This window comes from Rutidosis leptorrhynchoides, chromosome 9, assembly GCF_046630445.1.
Source record: "Rutidosis leptorrhynchoides isolate AG116_Rl617_1_P2 chromosome 9, CSIRO_AGI_Rlap_v1, whole genome shotgun sequence".
NCBI classification, from domain to species: domain Eukaryota; kingdom Viridiplantae; phylum Streptophyta; class Magnoliopsida; order Asterales; family Asteraceae; genus Rutidosis; species Rutidosis leptorrhynchoides.
Window position 1 is genome coordinate 264697487 of NC_092341.1, and position 8513 is coordinate 264705999.

Here is an 8513-nt window from a genome sequence, read left to right on the forward strand (position 1 = left end):
CAGTTTACTTGTCCCGTATATTACCTTTCGGTAAACTACCGTCCGGTTGTAAAGGAAAGCGTTGAACAAGCAACTGTTAAGGCAATGTCCCGTGACATGCTTTTGATTATGGTCTATAACGTGTCGGACGCAATTACTATCCTTGGTAGGAGCAATAGTAAAGCTCACCCTTATAATTTTTCGGTCTGGCACAAGGTCCTGTCTTTGACCACTATGCAACCACCGTTCTTACGGTTGACACCCGATTTAGTTCAGGTGACCTAATGAATTCCAGGTGAATTCCTAGGATTTTACGTTCAATGGTAATGAACGCATTGAAAATAGGGTTTTCAGAAAACAAATCGGTTTGTAATTTTGATCAAAATATTTTCTCGTTTAAGCTCGAGTTTAGATATCATCGAATTCCATGAGTTTGTAATTCTCAATCTTTAAGGTCAATCTCTAGGATTGAGTAATATCAGTCTTAAAAGCTGATTTTTAATCTTTAAGGAGATTATCCTTTCTGGGAATCTGATTCATTAGTCTTATCCAGCTAATTTGCATGGTGCCCCCCCCCCCATTGTACGAGATAAATCCTTCTCATGGTTAGGATAAATCTGACCACTTGGCGACCCTGTTTAATGCTGAGGTCCGTGGATTTCCTGCTGATTTTAGTGATGACTTTTCTAGATTTTTCGTCAACCTACAGCTGGTCTGGACGACAACTTCATGACCTAAATCAAGAAGCGCGTTTCTTTTTCGGAAGACTTTACTTCCTTTTAATGATGGAATTGATTCATCGTGTAGATCCATCTCTTCTTTTCTTTCATTGGGTAAAACAGTTTAGTTTAGTTCAAAGCAAAAGTATTTTCAGTTATTTGTTACAGATATATGTGACATATGTTTAAAATAACTTGGTAAATTTTCCCACACTTGGCTTTTATTTTCCTTTTTATCGTCCTCTATTCCATTTTAAATGAATTTTAATATTTTAGTTTGTTTCTCAATTTATGTCCTTTCCGAGGTAACAATAATTTCGGTGTTAAAACCTAGTTTTATCGTTCATAAATATGTATAAACATAATTTGAATTCATTTAATTGAAAATTTTGAAAAATTTTACTAGAATTGGGTAGTCAGTATATAAGACTAGGGCTGTTCTTTTTTATCAGAGAGCACTAGATTCTAATACAACTACTGCTTTACTAGTATTTTTAATGGTAACCAAGTGTTTAAGATAAAAATTTTAAAATCCGAAAGAATTTAACCCCTTCCCACACTTAAGATCTTGCAATGCCCTCATTTGCAAGAAATCAGTAACAATTTAAATTATTGAGGGTGATTTGTGTGAAAATGATTAAATTTTTACCAAAGTTTCCAAATATATTGGCGTTTGTTTGCTGAATGATAAATGGTGCACATCATTTGTTCATTCCGTCTTGTTGTTATTTCACATATATTTTGCATCTTGTCGTCAAAATTAGTTGCTTTTGCTGAACTTAATGCCAGTCTTTGAAAATGCGTTGTTTTACCCTGTTGTGTACATAAGATAAACTGCAAACATATATACATATTTTTGAAGTTTGGTATATTACCCCACATTCAAAAATTATTAAAATCTAAGAATAAAAGTTAGATAATTATAAAAATGATTACAATATTAACAAAAGTATTAAACATATTAATAATTACAAATTACAAAAAAAAAAAATAATAAGTAAACTAAGGATGATATTGGTACCAATAGGGGTTCCAGGCATAACCATAGGTGCTATAGAATGCTTCGGCAGGGTCATACGTAGGATATGGTGGCTACATCTCTATAGACCAAGGAGGGAAGATGGGTTTCGGTGTAGGAATATAGTTTCTACCTATATGTTAGCAATGAGCTATGATTTGGTTCTGATGAACTTGCCAATCTTCAAATGCTCTCTGTCTAGCATTTTCGTATTCCTGAGAAGCTATAAACCTATGCATTTCTTGCATCTCATTCCCCCCTCCTACATTACCTTGCTGCTGGTTTCTCTCCACCTGTGGATGTCTACCATGGTATCGTACTGCGGCGTTATTTCGCCTCTTCAAAACTTTCGCACCATGGTATACATTTAAACCTATAGTATCGCGGGGTTCCGGTTCTTCTACTAATAATCCCCCCCGACTTATATCCACACCGAGATATTCACCAATCAAAGTAATAAAAATACCACCTCCTATTATGCTATGTGGTTGCATCCCCCGAACCATAGCTGATAAATAATAACCCACACAATATGGTATACTTACAGCGCTTTGTGGGTCTCGAATACACATATGGTAAAACAAATCCTGTTCATTTACTTTTTCCTTGTTTTTACCCCTTTGTGTAATCGAATTAGCTAAAAACCTATGTATCACTCTTAATTTGGCTCTATCTATATCCAAATAAGAGTAATTTCCCCCTTTGAAACGGTGATGGCTTGTCATTTGACTCCACACACCGTGTGTATCAAAATTTTCATCTATCTTTCTACCGTTTAGTATCAATCCTCTACAATCGGCAGACGCTAACTCCTCAGGCGTATATATACGTAAAGCCTGAGCCATGTCCAGTAAAGACATGTGGCGCATCGAACCGCCTAACAAAAATCTAATAAAAGAACGATCGGTTAAACTAGCTACCCGATCATTCAACTCTATACTACATAACAATTCTTCACACCATACTTTATATACAGGTCTACGTATGGTGAATAAATGTACCCAGTCATTAAAAGAAGAATTACCATACCTCTGTACAAGTAATTCCCTAATTGGCCCGGCCAATTCTACAGCTTCTAAGGGTCCCCATTCTATGACCCTCGGTACCTCAACAACCTTAGAATGAAGAGTATGCAAACCCCGTTGATATTTTGGATAATCTATCCAAAGTCTGTCAAATCTCAGGTTCGGGTGCAACTCTTCCAAGTGCATATCAGAAAAGGTCATGACTGGATGAGGTATATCCTGCTTGTAGTAGTTATCCACCTCCTGTTGTTCCAAATTCTCAGCAGGAGCATTGCGGGCTTGGGATGAAGATTCACCCCTTTCATTCTGCAAAACACATCAAACACAATTTTTGTGCATCCAAATATGCATTAGTGTCAGCAAAATCATCAATCAAAATAATTACAATGACATTATCAATTTATATCAAACTTAAGCTTATTTTCACATTTTTATCAAATCCACACTTTTTCAAATAAGCATATACGAAAATTTTCGCCAAGTTCATAAGCATTCAACTCAAATAACATGTCAAAATAATCATTACTAGCAATCAAACAAGTCTCAAATGGCATTATCTTTCAAAAATCAAGTTCATGAATTTTAGACTTGAAAAAGTCCACTTTAATTCTCAAAATCATGTTTAGGCTCAAAGTTTGGATCATTTAACTACCTAGACATGTTACACTACTCAATTTAGCAACAATTCATGACAAAAATCGGCCATAACCTGTTTATATCAAAAAGCCCCAAATTTGCTCAAGAACACAAACCCTAGATTATTCAAAATTTGAAGTTTAAGGCTTCTAATCATGTTAAACAGCATCAATCTAGGTTATACAAGCATAATACATAAACAATTTAAGTCTAATTACACTAAAAAGCATCAAAATCAAATTGGGGAAAAAATAGCTCAAGAACATCAAATTTCGGATTAAATGGTGTTTAGGTGTAGAAATTTACCGTTTTTCTTGAGTAATTCTTAGATAGCATCCTTCTCAACATGATTTTAGCAAAAGATTTGGTGATTAACGGTTAAAAATTGTGATTTTGGGGGGTTTTTTTCGGGTTTTTTTTTTCGGGGTTTTTTCGCTGCTGTGTTTTTGAGTTGTGTAGTTGTGTGTCCATAAACTGATCGTTCAGCTCTTTTATTTTTTTTTCTGATTTTCGGTCCCTCCGCGAGTCGCGGTGAAACACCCTTTAAATTCCGCGACTCGCGGAGTTTTTTTTTTTTTTTTTTTTTTTTTATAATCATTAACTTTTGAAAATAATTAAGAAATTAATTTTAAAATTTTGTTTCCCTTGTTATTTAGGACGAGGTCGTTTCGGATCGATGTCCTAGTCCGTCTCTCGACAAAATTTTAAAATTTGTCTTTTTGTAGCGATTGTTTTAAAAGCTAAGATTTTTGGGTTTTTTAATGTTTTTGGCATACTTTAAATCAAAAAGATTAAAAATAATGATAATAAAAGTTCTCGTCCCTCCCTTGGGTAAAGCAATTTCGGTTCAAAGACCTAGTCTTCAACTTACGACGAATTTTAAAAATCATATTCTTAACTTAATGAGATAAAGTAAGTTTTTGTTTTTTAAATTCACACAACTTAAATATGAAATTCAAAATTAATATTAAAAATTCACACCAAACTTAAAATTTGAAATGCATAAAATTAAAAATTTATATTTTAAAAATTAAAAATTCACACCAAACTTAATTTAAAAATTTATAAATTCATATCAAACTTATATTAATTTTTCAAATATTTACAATTTTAAATATATTGTTTTTACAAAGTTTACAATATTAATTTAAGATTTAAATATTAATTTTAAAAATATGGTAAAAATAAAATTAAAAATTTTTTTTTGTCTTTTTATCCCACTTTAATCAATCAAATATTATCAAAAATATGCGCCCCTCTTTTCGGTAATGTAATTTCGGTTCCAAGACCTAATTTAACTCATGACGAATTTTTGAAATATTTTGGGTTGATTGTTTAAAGATATTTATACCTTAAGAATAAACGTTAAATTTCGCAGTGATGTAATAAATTTTTGAATGATATCAATAATTTCGGTCGCCAAACCTAATTTTATTCAATACCAATTTAATACTTTTTAGCGAACAAATTAGCGTTTATTATCAAAAGGTTAAAAATAAAAATAAAAATAAAAACTGTACAGACATACCTGTGAAATAGATTTCTTAGTTATATGATCTATCCCATTCATAAGATAGTCGGTTTAATTGGTTTTCCATGGCTACATAGGCGTAACCTCGAGCATTCAGTGTCTTTTCTTCTAAACATATGAACGGTCCGTCTCTGCATAAAGTAACAAATTCGGTATTTGAATAGGTTTGATTATTTGAACATTTACCTCCATGTGACCATTTTCCGCATTTGTGACATCGTTCTAGGTGTCGTGCTCTTCTTTTCGCTGCGGATTTTGATTTTCCTTTACCAAATTGTAACTTATTATCTTCGCATCTGGATTCTTTTCTAACTCCGTCCATTCTTTCTCTGATTACTGATACTATTTCACTCGGTAGTATGTCATTATTTCTTTTAGTGATCAAAGCGTGTAGCATTAGACCATGGTTTAGTTCACAGGCAGTCTTCATTTCGTAAAAACCTAAAAAAAATAAAAATTCAGAATGGGGGGAGAAGACTAGTTCTTTAGGGTCTGCTAGGGAAAGACCATTCGGGTTCCATTTTCGAGAACTATACGAAAACAGACAATCTAACTCTAACAGAAATACATATTATCCTTTAAAGACTTGATTCTCCCCACACTTAGTTAGCTGTGGTGTCGAAATTGTGATTAACTTCGTTGTCGACTTCCATCAGACCATGTATGTAATGTTTAACTCTGTGACCATTAACTTTAAATTCAATCCCATTTGAATTTATTAATTCTATCGTTCCGTATGGGAAAACTCTTTTGACTATGAATGGTCCAGACCATCTTGATTTCAATTTTCCAGGAAATAGCTTGAATCGTGAATTGAAAAGAAGAACTCTGTCTCCTTCTTTAAATTCTTTTGAACTTCTGATTCTTTTATCATGCCATTTCTTCGTTCTTTCCTTATAGATTAACGAATTTTCGTATGCTTTATGTCTTAATTCATCTAATTCATTTAGTTGACTTAATCGTAGACGTCCGGCTTCATGTAAATCAAGATTACATGTCTTCAAAGCCCAAAATGCTTTGTGTTCAATTTCTACTGGAAGATGACATGCTTTTCCATAAACAAGTCTAAAAGGTGTGGTTCCAATTGGAGTTTTGTAGGCTGTTCTAAAAGCCCAGAGTGCATCCTCCAATTTAATGAACCATTCCTTCGGATTTGATCCTACGGTTTTCTCTAGAATACGTTTTAAAGCTCGGTTGGTATTTTCAACTTGTCCACTTGTTTGTGGATGATATGCGGTGGAGATTTTATGAGTTACTCCATATCTTTTAAGAACTTTCTCAAGTTGATTATTACAGAAATGAGTACCCCGATCACTTATTAAAGCTTTCGGTGTTCCAAACCTTGCAAAAAGACGTTTTAAAAAGTTGACTACAACTCGTGCATCGTTAGTTGGGAGAGCTTGTGCTTCCGCCCATTTAGATACATAATCAATGGCTACGAGTATATATAGATTATTATTAGATTTTGGAAATGGACCCATAAAGTCAATACCCCAAATGTCAAATACTTCACATACTTGGATGACATTTTGTGGCATTTCATCACGTTGACTTATTTTTCCGGCCCTTTGACATGCATCACAGGATTTGCAAAGAAGGTGTGCGTCTTTGTAAATTGTAGGCCAATAGAATCCAGCTTCATAAACTTTTCTTGCTGTTAGTTGAGGACCATAATGCCCTCCTGTTGGTCCTGTGTGACAATGGTTTAAAATTTTACTAGCTTCATCTCCAAATACACATCGGCGTATTATTCCATCGGGACAACTTTTAAACAGATGTGGATCTTCCCAGAAATAGTGTTTTATATCACTGAAGAATTTCTTTCGTCTTTGGTACGATAATCCTTTTTCAAGGAATCCACAAACTAAGTAGTTTTCATAGTCTGCAAACCATGGGATTTCTTTATAATCTATCTTCAATAGATATTCATCAGGAAAGTTGTCTTGTATGGCCGATTCATTTAGAACTTCTAACTCAGGATTTTCAAGACGAGAAAGATGATCAGCGTCTCGGATTTCAATATCAAACTCTTGTAAGAGTAAGATCCAACGGATTAATCTTGGTTTAGCATCTTGTTTTGAAAATAGGTATCTAAGAGCAGAATGGTCGGTATAGACCACCGTTTTTGCTAGAACGAGATATGATTGAAATTTGTCAAAAGTAAAGACAATAGCAAGGAGTTCTTTTTCAGTAGTTGTATAGTTTGTTTGTGCTCCTTGTAACGTCTTACTAGCATAATATATAGGTTGAAATCGTTTTTCAATCCTTTGTCCTAAAACGGCTCCCATTGCAAAATCACTTGCATCGCACATTAGTTCAAATGGTAGATTCCAATTTGGTGTTATCATGATCGGTGCATTAGTGAGTTTTTCTTTAAGAATATTAAAAGATTTGATACACTCATCTGAAAAGATGAATGGAGCATCCTTTTCTAGGAGTTTATTCATAGGAGTGGCAATTTTAGAAAAATCTTTTATAAAACGTCGGTAAAAACCGGCATGCCCTAGAAAACTCCTAACTCCTCTAACATTGGTGGGATGTGGAAGTTTAGCAATTACATCTACTTTAGCTCTATCCACTTCAATTCCTTCTTTTGAAATTTTATGTCCAAGAACGATGCCTTCTTTAACCATGAAATGGCATTTCTCCCAATTAAGTACTAGATTTGATTGTTCGCATCTAATTAGCATTCGTTCCAGATTAACTAGACATGATTTAAATGTATCACCGAAGACTGAAAAGTCATCCATGAATACTTCCAAGCATTCTTCTATCATGTCGTGAAAAATCGCCATCATACACCTTTGAAAGGTTGCAGGGGCGTTACAAAGTCCAAATGGCATGCGTTTGTAAGCAAAAGTACCATAAGGGCAAGTGAATGTGGTTTTCTCTTGATCTTCGGGTGCTATTGGAATTTGAAAATATCCGGAAAATCCATCTAGAAAACAATAGTAACTATTTCCGGCTAATCTTTCCAATATTTGATCTATGAAAGGTAAGGGAAAGTGATCTTTTCTGGTGGCGTCATTTAATTTTCTATAATCAATACATACACGCCATCCTGTTACAGTCCTAGTAGGAATAAGCTCATTTTTCTCATTTGTAATGACAGTCATGCCACCCTTCTTAGGTACGCATTGAACTGGGCTTACCCATGGACTATCAGAAATTGGATATATCAAACCTGCATCTAGCAGTTTAATAATCTCTTTCTTAACTACATCTTGCATATTAGGATTTAGTCTTCGTTGGCGTTGCACATACGTTTTATGACCTTCTTCCATAAGGATTTTATGTGTGCAATACGAAGGACTTATTCCTTTAATATCATGAATCTTCCATGCAATGGCTGGTTTATGAGCTTTCAACACAGAAATGAGTTGTGATTTCTCATTTTCAGTAAGAGAAGACGATATTATTACAGGTAATTCAGATTCACCATGTAAATAAGCGTATTCCAAATGGTTTGGAAGTGGCTTTAACTCTAATTTCGGAGGTTCTTCTATCGATGATTTATATCGATATCTGTCTTCTTCTTTTAGCATTTGAATTTCTTCTGTTGTTGGTTCATATCCATTAGCTATAAGTGTAACTAACATTTCAGC